Consider the following 10,264-nt stretch of genomic DNA (forward strand, 5'->3'; position numbering starts at 1 on the left):
GCTGAATCTGCTCAGGGACCATACTCATGATACCACATTTGCCAAAGGTAGCTGGAAATATGTGGGCAGGTGGTGCAAGTAGACCCTCAGCATTGTCACAATCATGTAAGTCTGCTGAAATGCCGAAGTACCACACAAAAACATGAGTAGCCATCATGGTCGGAAAGGGACTGTTTGCTCTTTCAATGAAGAGTTGGATATCAAGACCAGTATTGGATCAGGTGTAAAACTTTCCTTTATGATAAAAATGTTGGCCAGTGAAACAACCACCTCATCAATAGGAATCCACCTGTTGAAGTTTTCCAAAGGGATTTATTCCAAAACGATATCCCTTTGAATCTTCTGTAACTCTTTAAATACGAAAAATGGTGATTTTGTGCAAAACCCAGGATAAATAAGGCTCAAAACAATTTAATTTGTTATTTTCAATTGATACAGAAATAAGAATCACATCATAAGGAAGCCTTAAATTTGCCTCAAGCAAGAGCTGGGACTTTCCTCAGTGACATATCACCAGGGTTAAGCTGGTATAGTCGATTTTTTATCCGCTGGAACTGCCCGGCTATTGGCTACAGAGAATGTCCTGTAATCAACCCAATCATTTATTTTTTGACCTATTCCAAGTGATGTTTTCACCAGTTATAGCCTCAAGGTGGGGATAAGGGAAATTGATGCTGCTGTAGACCTCTGTTGCCTGCAGCAACTTAAACAGGCCAGACATCCTACCAGATGATGAATGAGTTGGTGCTCCCACAGAATAATGAGAGAGGTTCTGTTGATTAACCACCATATTTGATAGAAGTGAATATTTCAGCATGTTAAAATTTAAAGCCTTACACAAGCCTGCACAGAGCAGGGCACCAGCACAATACTGGCACAACTAACAGTTAACATTATTTAGGCAGTGATTTTACAAAATGTGACGTATACCAGTACTCCCTCGTCACCTTAGTTAAATATTGCAACACAACATTTGGCAGGCATAGCCACTGCTCATCATCATTTCCAATGGAAAATCCCATAAAGGACTCGATTCAACAGAGAGCTGGTATAACGGCAGGTGGGCCAATTTTCCACCCCTCCAATTGGAAGACCACAAAATAGGCAGTAATTCTCCAGAATGTCCGGCCCAATATTCATCTTTGTCCCACCGCAGCAATCTCCCTGTTTTCTCGAATGTTGCCCTAAGGTTCGATTAAAATGGAAGTTGAATAACTTGTTTACCATGCTACAATCATTACGTTCCTTTCTGCTGAGATCATCAAGCCTTACATTCCTTAATCAGCAGAAGCATACATTACAAAATTGAGCAACAATAATACAATTACTGCTCTCAGGTACTTTGTGGTGGATGCTTTATTCACACTGGTAATGCTCAACATGCTCAATAGCCCATCTCAACATGTAAATTTTAATCTGCTTTACTTTGGTTTCTTTTAAATTTGTCTACTTAAAAAGATCAAACCACTAACAATTATAGTAATTAACTTTTTCTTACTGTTATGGATCACACTCCATTGGAGCATTGAGGGAGCTGCATTTTTGGAGGTACTGTATTTCAAATGAGACATTCAAAGTGCAGCCCATCTGCCCTCACTGGAGGATGTAAAAGACCCATAACACTATTTCGAAGAAGGGTATAGGAGTTCTCACAGAATCACAGAATCACACAGTGCAGAAGAGGCCCTTCTCCCCATGTCTTGGTAAATATTTATCCCTAAACAACACTAAGAAAATTATTTGGTTATTGACATATTGCTGTTTGTGGGAGTTTGCAATGTACAAATTGGTTGCTGAGTTTTCTACATTACAACTTTACTACATTTTAGAAGTACTAAAATTGGCTGTAAAATGCTATATATTAACATGCTATATAAATGTAAGTCTTCCTAATTTGAGGTGATTTGTCTCCATTACTCAAAGGATTGGTTGCCCTGCAGAATAATACGTGGCTATATAGAACAAACATCCAACCAACTCTCTAGATGTAACCTTGTAAGCGTAAGGCGTTACCACATCACACATAATGATCGGAAACAAATTACTTCTGGTGATGGTCCGTACACTGACATAGATTCCACGCTGTCATAAATCTGAAAGGTAGCTGGGTGAAAATGAGGCTGCACTTCTTGAGGTGACTGCACAAGTTCCACCCGTCACTATTAAACAGCATAAATTACGATAAGAGGAAAAAAAGTTTGATTCCAGAGGTTTTCAGCTAAACAGGTCTTAATGGAAACTGCTTGTATCAGAAATTGATCATTCTACTCCATAACAGAATTGCAATGTTATATAATGTTGCATTGGTTTATAGTTCTTTGTGACCTCACACTGTTTACATAGTTGGAACTGTATGACCGCACAGTATTAAATGAATGCATTTTGTTAGAAAATTTGTTTAATAAAGACCATTGTTATCAAATTTAAATGTCACACTTCTATGAACTGGATATTGTACTGTACCCATCTAAATATTTGAGAATTTTTATTATTTTCAAAAACAATTTAATATCATTTTGACTGATTTGAATGAGGGACTGTGAGAAGGAAGTTCAGTACAAAGAAGGTAGGTTACCTTAGATCTCCAAAGAATGTACTATATTAATTGAACAGTAGCATTGTGGCACTAAGCAATAGCAAAGGTAACACAGTGGAACTGAATAGGGCCTAAGCCGCCTTAGAGCTTTGCTTCACTCACTTTTTAATCTGAGCTGCATGATGCACAGCTGCTAAATTGAAGCTGCAGTCTTTACACCAAAGGAGAGTGAAAACCAGGGTAGATAGTCTTACCTGGTCTCTAGCATCTCCTATCAAATGGGTACAAGGGGATCGATGCCAACTTGCTGTTGTGTTCTGTGTCTTCCCATTCTCCTGCAGTGATGTCAAGCCAAGTGGGTGAAGAGGAAATAAAATTATAGAAACAAAGAGAACATGTATCCATTACAACTATACAAAAAGAAAATTATTCTCCCTCATTATCTCTGTGACCTTCTGCAGCATTATAACTCTTTGACATCTCTCCATTCCTCCAACTCTGGTCACAATTGGTGGCTGTGCCATCAGCTATTTAAGCCTTTCCTCTAAGGCCCCACTTGGAACTCATCTTTTCAACTTACCTTTTAGTCACTCTCTCCTTCTCTGACTCAGTATCGATTGCACTTTGGGGTATTCTTCTATATCATTCCTAAAAAGAAATACCTGCTTTGAGAAAAATGTATTGTTGCAAAAATGAACGTAGAAAGACTGATATGTGGATCTTTCTTCAACTACATTTACTTCTCATGTGGGAAACCCACTGAGTGGCTTAACACAAATAGCCAGCTCTCAGCCAAAATTGTTGCCATAAAAACAGGCCTAACATTTAATACAAGTAATTATGGGAGTTTTTGGTGTGTAAAATGCTGTTTTATGAATTAGTTATTGTTTTGACTTGGTAAAGGTAAAGCACTTGAACATTCATCTCTCTTTTAATTTTACAACAAAAACCTATCAGGAAGATGTACTGTTTTTGCAGAATAACAAATCTTTTCATGCCTATGTTGCTTGAAGAATTATCTTTGTAAAACATTTATGCATAAGCACAGTTAGTGCCAATAATACTTTAACTGTTAATTACACTCTGATGATTAAGTTTAATGGACAACCATTAGTCAAGTAGATGACAGATAATCTGATGAAGTATTAGATTATGCCGCTGATTTTATGTCAGTGTCAAACAGTCTCAGTTTCAAAGCCGTGCCACAACTCAGCTGTCACGTGAACAATCTAACTACAATTCATGCTAAGGGAAAATTATCACTTTATGTCCAGGTTCACAGTACGCTGCAAGTTTTTAACAAGTCGCTTGCTAGTCCAATGCTACCTAGGAACATTTTTAACTTAATTTTGAATCTTCTTGCTGTTAGTCCCATCAGTTCATTAAAAATGTATTTGATATCACAATCCTCGAGATAAAGGCTCTGCTGCCTTTTACTGCAAATATGTACAGAACACTGTGATCAATGGAGAAGGATATGGGAGCTGTTAAGATCAGGTGAGAAGTGGTAAAATGGCTCCCCTCCTTTCCCACTACTTGTTTGACTGCAACAGGTGTTTTTTTTTAAAAAGCCTTGCCAATTCAGTGCGTGTTAATTGTTTAAGTGCTGTGATGTTTTCTTTTGTATAGGTTTAGGAGCAGAACATGTCATCATAATTTTAATGTCAAGTTCCCTAACGAGTCCAATACCAGGCTAGAAAGAAAGTGCAACTCCAGGATTTCGTCCTCAAACTTGAATAGGGGACAAGATGTCATTATGTGCTCCATGGTTTGGTCAGGGTTTCTGCAGTCACAGCCAGGCGAGGTTTCGCGGTGCCACTTATATATCAGGTGGCCACATTGGCCATGTATTCTATTGAGGATTTTCCACATGCTCCAAGGAAAATTGTAGCCTGGTTGTTGAGATGTTGAGTCAGAACCCTGTTTATTGGGGAAGGTGTTTTCTTCCCAAGCTTTCGTCCAGGTTCTATCAGTGTTACAGAGTTGAAGATGTTCGATTTCTGAACAGAGGGGGTTTTGTAGAGCATGTAGTGAGTTGGGGAGTCTTAAAGGTCTCTATGGATCAGGAAGTCCCAGTTGCTGCTGATATGAGTTATTTCTCTGCGTGTTGCTGCCTCCTACTAAATGGAGGGAGGGGTGATATTTGAAAAGACTGGTAATCACTGAACTGGAGTTGATCTACGAGTTCCAGAGATTATCTTCATTACTGAGTGAAGTTGTGTTTCAATGAATTCCGTGTGACAAGTTGAGCCCCATACAGGTGCACAGTACTAAACTGTTGAGAAGACCAGAGCTATGGCAGAAGTGAGGACTGTAGTTTTTGCGCTCCAGCTTGTGCCAATGAGCTTGCAGATTATGTTCACGCATGTCTTGGACTTTTTGGCAGTCTTTTAGAGGCAGTGGTGCTAAGTTAGGGAGCAGTTAAGGGTCTATCCAAGATAGGTGGGAGGACCCGCACTTTTTCACCACAGAATGTGACATTTAGGATCTTGCGTGCCTTGCGATTTTCAAGGTGCAATGCAGAGACAATGGACTTTGCTGGGCTTAGCTGCAGTCTCCACATGCCAAAATATTTATTCATTTTTGACAGGTCAGAGTTAGTGTGGCTCCCATGTCCTGGAAAGATTTTGCCTGAGTTGTGAAGGCAATATTGTTGGCATATATAAATTTTCATAATGATGTGGTGGGCGTGTCACTTATGTAGATATTAAAAAGTGTGGTACCAGAATACTACCCTGAGGGAAACCATTGTTGAGTGTTTTTGGAATGCTAACATTGTCTCGTAGGTAGACTTTATCCTTTTGTTGCTCAGAAATGTGGTTTGGCACATGGTAGGATCAGGGACAGCTTGAGCATCAGTCAGTGTTTCCACACAGTGTCATAGGGCTGCATCTTCCGGTCGGCGAGCAGGGGGTAGGGCTGGTTCGCCAACGCGTAAAATGACGCAGGGTGATGTCAGGCGTGCATCCTGACGTCACCCTGCGTCATTTAGATTTTCAGTTTGGCGGGTGCGCAGCTGAGTCGGCTGTGCGCTTGCCGACCTGTCTACGGCCACTTAAGGCCTTTAAAAAAGTAATTAAGGCAAGTAATGGACCTGCCCGTCCAAACTTAAGGTTGGCGGGCAGGCGAAGAGCCCAGGCGGCCTTCAGAAAAAACATGAAAAAACATGAACATCCACGGGCAGGATGAGGTTTCATGAGGGATTTAAAATGTTTATAAAATGTTGAAATAAAAGAAATTGACATGCCCCAGCTCATGTGAGTGTCACATGAGGGGACACGTCAGGAATTTTTTTTCTCATCTTTATTGACTATTTGAAACCTGAGCCGATCTCCCTGAGGCAGCACTTTACCACAGGGAGGTCTGTGCACTCTTTCACACATATGCGCACTCCCGGCTCAGGGACTCCCCCCACCCCCCCGCCCCCGTCCGCACAGAGCGCTTCCTGGCGCACGTCATGCTGGGCAGGCCTTAATTGGCCTGCCCACGTAAAATGGCGGTGCGCCCCCAATTGGGGGCGCCAATTGGGAACCCGCCCGCTTGCGCCTGCTCCCACACAACCCCCCCAACGGGGGGAAGATCCTGCCCATAGGCTGAGTAAAGATCTACGAAAGCGGTTCCAGTCTTGAGTTTGTGATGAAAACCAGGTTAAGTAGTTTAAGATTCTAAAACAGTCAGTTGTATATGGACCTTGTAGATTGATTACTTGGATGGTTTCAGATTGGGCTTAATGGTCTTTCTAGATTCTGTGTCAGTTTAAACATATTGACAGATGATTTATATCTTTTCTTCTGGAGTCAGCAACTGCTGGGCTGATTCTTAAAACACTGCCTGTGGCGTGTGGATGGTCAAACAACAGGCAGACCTTGAGCTTGTAGGATGGATGGAGAGAGAGAGAGCCCACTCAGGGTCCTTCTTCTTTTATGTCTTTTCTTCTTCTGTTCTCTGGTCTGGAGAAAAGCAGTTACTTAAAACACAAAAGTTGGTTAGTGGCAAATCACAGGATCTCATCAACTGACCAGTTACCCAAACAAAGTCATGGAAAGTTGATTCCAAGTCCATAGTTTAGACATGATTAGATTCTGGCAGAGTTCCCTTCTCAGCCAGGGTCCTTTGTATAAAATGATTGTATCCAAAGACTTGTTCCACACACAGCTGAATACACAAGTGCTATCTGGATGTTTTATGAATGGGTCAGGAGATAGGGTCATTCACCTTCCTCTAAACTGTTTGTCTCTGATGGGTTCTTCTAGATAGCCTGATGTTGGGGAAGGAAACAGTTAACTCACAAGGAGTTCAATTGGTAACTGTCAGTTAACTAGCTTAACTGAATGTAAAAAAGAGATGTACACCTCAAATTTAAAAAAACTATTTAATTGGTTGTAAGTGCTTTGGGAGGCCTGGAGGTTATGAAATGCACTATATAAGATTAACTCATTTATATAATAGACTATGACAAAAATAAACATTTTGGTACATCTTTTGGATTTGGAAAGGCATTGCTTTCATGTTAATCTTATGTCAATAAAGACTGGACCTTGTTAATCTCTTCAAAAAAAAACAAAAAAAGGGAAAACAGGTGAGACAAATTCTCTGTAGAGTTTTATGGACCAAAAATAAAATTCTGTTGGAAGAAGCCAGTCTTAGTCTTTATCTTTATTTCAAGCAGGTATTGTGACTTAATCACCTGAATCCATTTTAATGGCTTTGGAGTTCGTAGGGTATGGTTATGCAAATGTTTGGGCATCTTATAAGCTGCTGCTTTAAGTAATTGAAATGCTTTTATTCTGTCTTTTAAAACTGAACCAGTGGTTTCAACCCAATAAATAAATAGTCATTTTTGATATAAAAGGTGGCTTCATATAGAGCTGAAAACAAAGTTTCATTGCCACGTTGTACAGGTAATAATCTGAGGCCAGTAACTGTTTATAAAGCAAATTGAGGTGGAGCAATTCACTACACTAAATACCGATTGGTAAGAACAATAGACATATGCTATATGAAAGTATGCAAACTGTCCAATCATAGGATTTAGAAAAAATGATAAGATCAACAACTAACTTATACACTGAGAAACATAAATCAGTGAAAGGAATGAAGAACACACCAGTGAAGCAAAACATGCATCAAAGACACTGATGACAAGATAGCTGAGGATTTACATAAACAAACAAACGAATGAGTGTTAAGCAAACAAAGGAGTAAGACTTTAGTCATTGAACTGAACACAGAAATGAGCTAGCAGAAGTTGCAACAATTCTACAGAAAGTACCACAAGATTCCCATAGAAGTCAGGAGTTTCCACCATTTATCAATGTTAATTACTCACCAGAACAAAAATAAAAATACCCGGAAAAACTCAGCAGGTCTGGCAGCATCTGCGGAATGGAACACAGTTAATGTTTCGAGTCCGTATGACTCTTCAACAGAACTAAGGAAAAATAGAAAAGAGGTGAAATATAAGCTGGTTTCCACCTCTTTTCTATTTTTACTTAGTCCTGTTGAAGAGTCATACGGACTCGAAACATTAACTGTGTTCCTCTCCGCAGATGCTGCCAGACCTGCTGAGTTTTTCTAGGTATTTTTATTTTTGTTTTGGATTTCCAGCATCCGCAGTTTTTTGCTTTTAATTATTCAACATTCAGTTAACCATTCACTCATTAAGTAAAGAGAAGCAGTCCAGACAAAGGAATGTAAAATTCCTGTGGTATTTGACCTTCTACCTTCTATTGCTGTGGCACTGAAGCAGCTTTCAGGGGGTAGTGTACAATTGCAGTTTTTTATTGGCTGTTGTGGACAGTGGCAAAGCAAGGGTGCTCGCCACAGACCTCTAAAAAAGCTGAGCTCTAAGGAAGTAGACTCACTAATGGCAACTTCTGGATTTCTGTTTTATTTTGTGTATGTGCAGACTCCAGAAGTCGCTGCCAGTTTCAGTGCAATAAGTGCATTAGAGTACAGCAAAGCCTGACCATTTCTCAATTTTAAAAAAAAGTGCTTTTCCTTTTATTGCACATTCTTCTCTTCTGATTATTGTTTCTCTTTGTTTTCTTTACTCTTTGTGCTCTTACCCCTCCCCCTCTGTTCCTCACGTGCCCAACATTCCTTCCATTACCTCAACCACAGAGGTGCACTGGAATGTCCCAATTTGACTGGTCCTGTGAATTTCCTTGCTTCTCTTTTGGAAATTACATGACCTCAATGGGTCAGGTAGAGGTAGAGACTCAGCATGGTGGAAGATTTCCTCTTGCGCACTGGATGTAATGAAATAACAGCCCAGATTTTGTAGCCAGTGGTGAAGTTACAATGCTGGGCGCTCACCTCAAAGAAAGCTTCCCAATGGATTACCCCTTTCCCAACATTAGTTTGAATCTGACATCAAATCAACTCTAAACATCAAGCAACAGTGATATCATCAAGGAGAGTAGGCAGTGAATCACTTTGAAATGCTCTCAGAGACAGCAAACTGCGAAGTAAAATGCACTGATTATCCTTCACTTTTAATTAAAAATTAAATCGATTTAACACACTAATGATTTCACTATAGCTGGTGCACAGGTAACTCCTACCTAAACTCTCCACCCATCCAATTCCCTGCTGCACATTCTGTGGTAGCTGAATATACTAAATTACAACAGTAACTAAAGTACTTTATTGACTTTAAAGTGAGGTCACAAAAGACGCTGTATAAATGCATAATCTACTGTTAGACACTTATTATTTCAAGCAGTCATTCTTACCTTAGGCCTTTTACTCTTAACGTTCTTTCATTATATCAGCTTTGTTTCCTGGTGGATCTGTTCAAGAACAAAAGTCAGTATTAATTACACCTTTAGGAAAAAGGGAGTGATTTGAAGGTGGGGATTTTGAAATGCATCTTGTTACAACATCCCTGGGAATTTTATATTGCATCAACACTGGCCTTGGACCTTACTATACTTGCTATATTTAATTTCTGACATATCTAATTTTGAATGAACTTGTATATTGTTTTCCTGTTTTAATTTCAAAGATTTCTTTTGAAGCTGGGACATATGTGGAGGTCCAAAGGTGCTGGGTACAGGTCCACATCTACTGCCGAAGTGGCCATTCTTCATGTGAGCCTGAACAGCAAGCAATTATCAGATGCAAGCAGCAGAATAGTTTTCGACCATTACAGGGGTCACAGTCAGGCTTGGTCTTATCCTCACCCAATGTCCTGGCAGGACCACATTGCAGCTGAAAATGCTAGTTGATTTTTTTTTGCCCTGGCTATATTTAGGACATTGGGATCAATTGTAAAGTTGAATGAAGTAATACATCAAAGGTTATAGATCTAAACTGGAATCTCCTGCTCTATACAGCTCAATACTGAATCCACATGCCACCAATACCCACTGAGCCATTGGCTATTATATTGTTTTGTATTTCACATTTATTAAAGAAGAGATGCCATTGCCTGATATTTGCATTAAATAGCAGGCAGAGGACTGCTGCACAAAGCCATTCAATGTTTATCCACTAAAATTGGCAGCAGTCATTTCTAGGTTATATTATATTTACAAGTAACAACACTCATTTTTTACGTTACTAGAATGTTTGTGCTTTCCACTTTAAATATTATAAATTTAAGTTACTGTATTATCAGCTTTTGTTTTTATTCTATTTGTATTTTATTGATAATTTTCACAATTCCTTCTCCCTCCCCATTTTTGAAAGCACTGATAAGCGATTGGGTAGCTTTTCATGGGA

The 10,264-nt window shown here is 39.6% G+C and overlaps 1 long non-coding RNA gene across 1 annotated transcript; it reads right to left on the reverse strand.

Moving 5' to 3' along the window:
- Positions 1-416: 416 nt before the first annotated feature.
- Positions 417-8,956, reverse strand: LOC144694157 (uncharacterized). The gene is made up of 3 exons (XR_013579661.1): positions 8,855-8,956; positions 2,791-2,871; positions 417-1,184 (listed from the first exon to the last, which is right to left on the reverse strand). It is a non-coding gene; the product is annotated as an uncharacterized LOC144694157 (long non-coding RNA).
- Between the last annotated feature and the right edge of the window lie 1,308 nt (positions 8,957-10,264).

Source organism: Cetorhinus maximus, chromosome 19, assembly GCF_964194155.1.
Source record: "Cetorhinus maximus chromosome 19, sCetMax3.hap1.1, whole genome shotgun sequence".
NCBI lineage: Eukaryota > Metazoa > Chordata > Chondrichthyes > Lamniformes > Cetorhinidae > Cetorhinus > Cetorhinus maximus.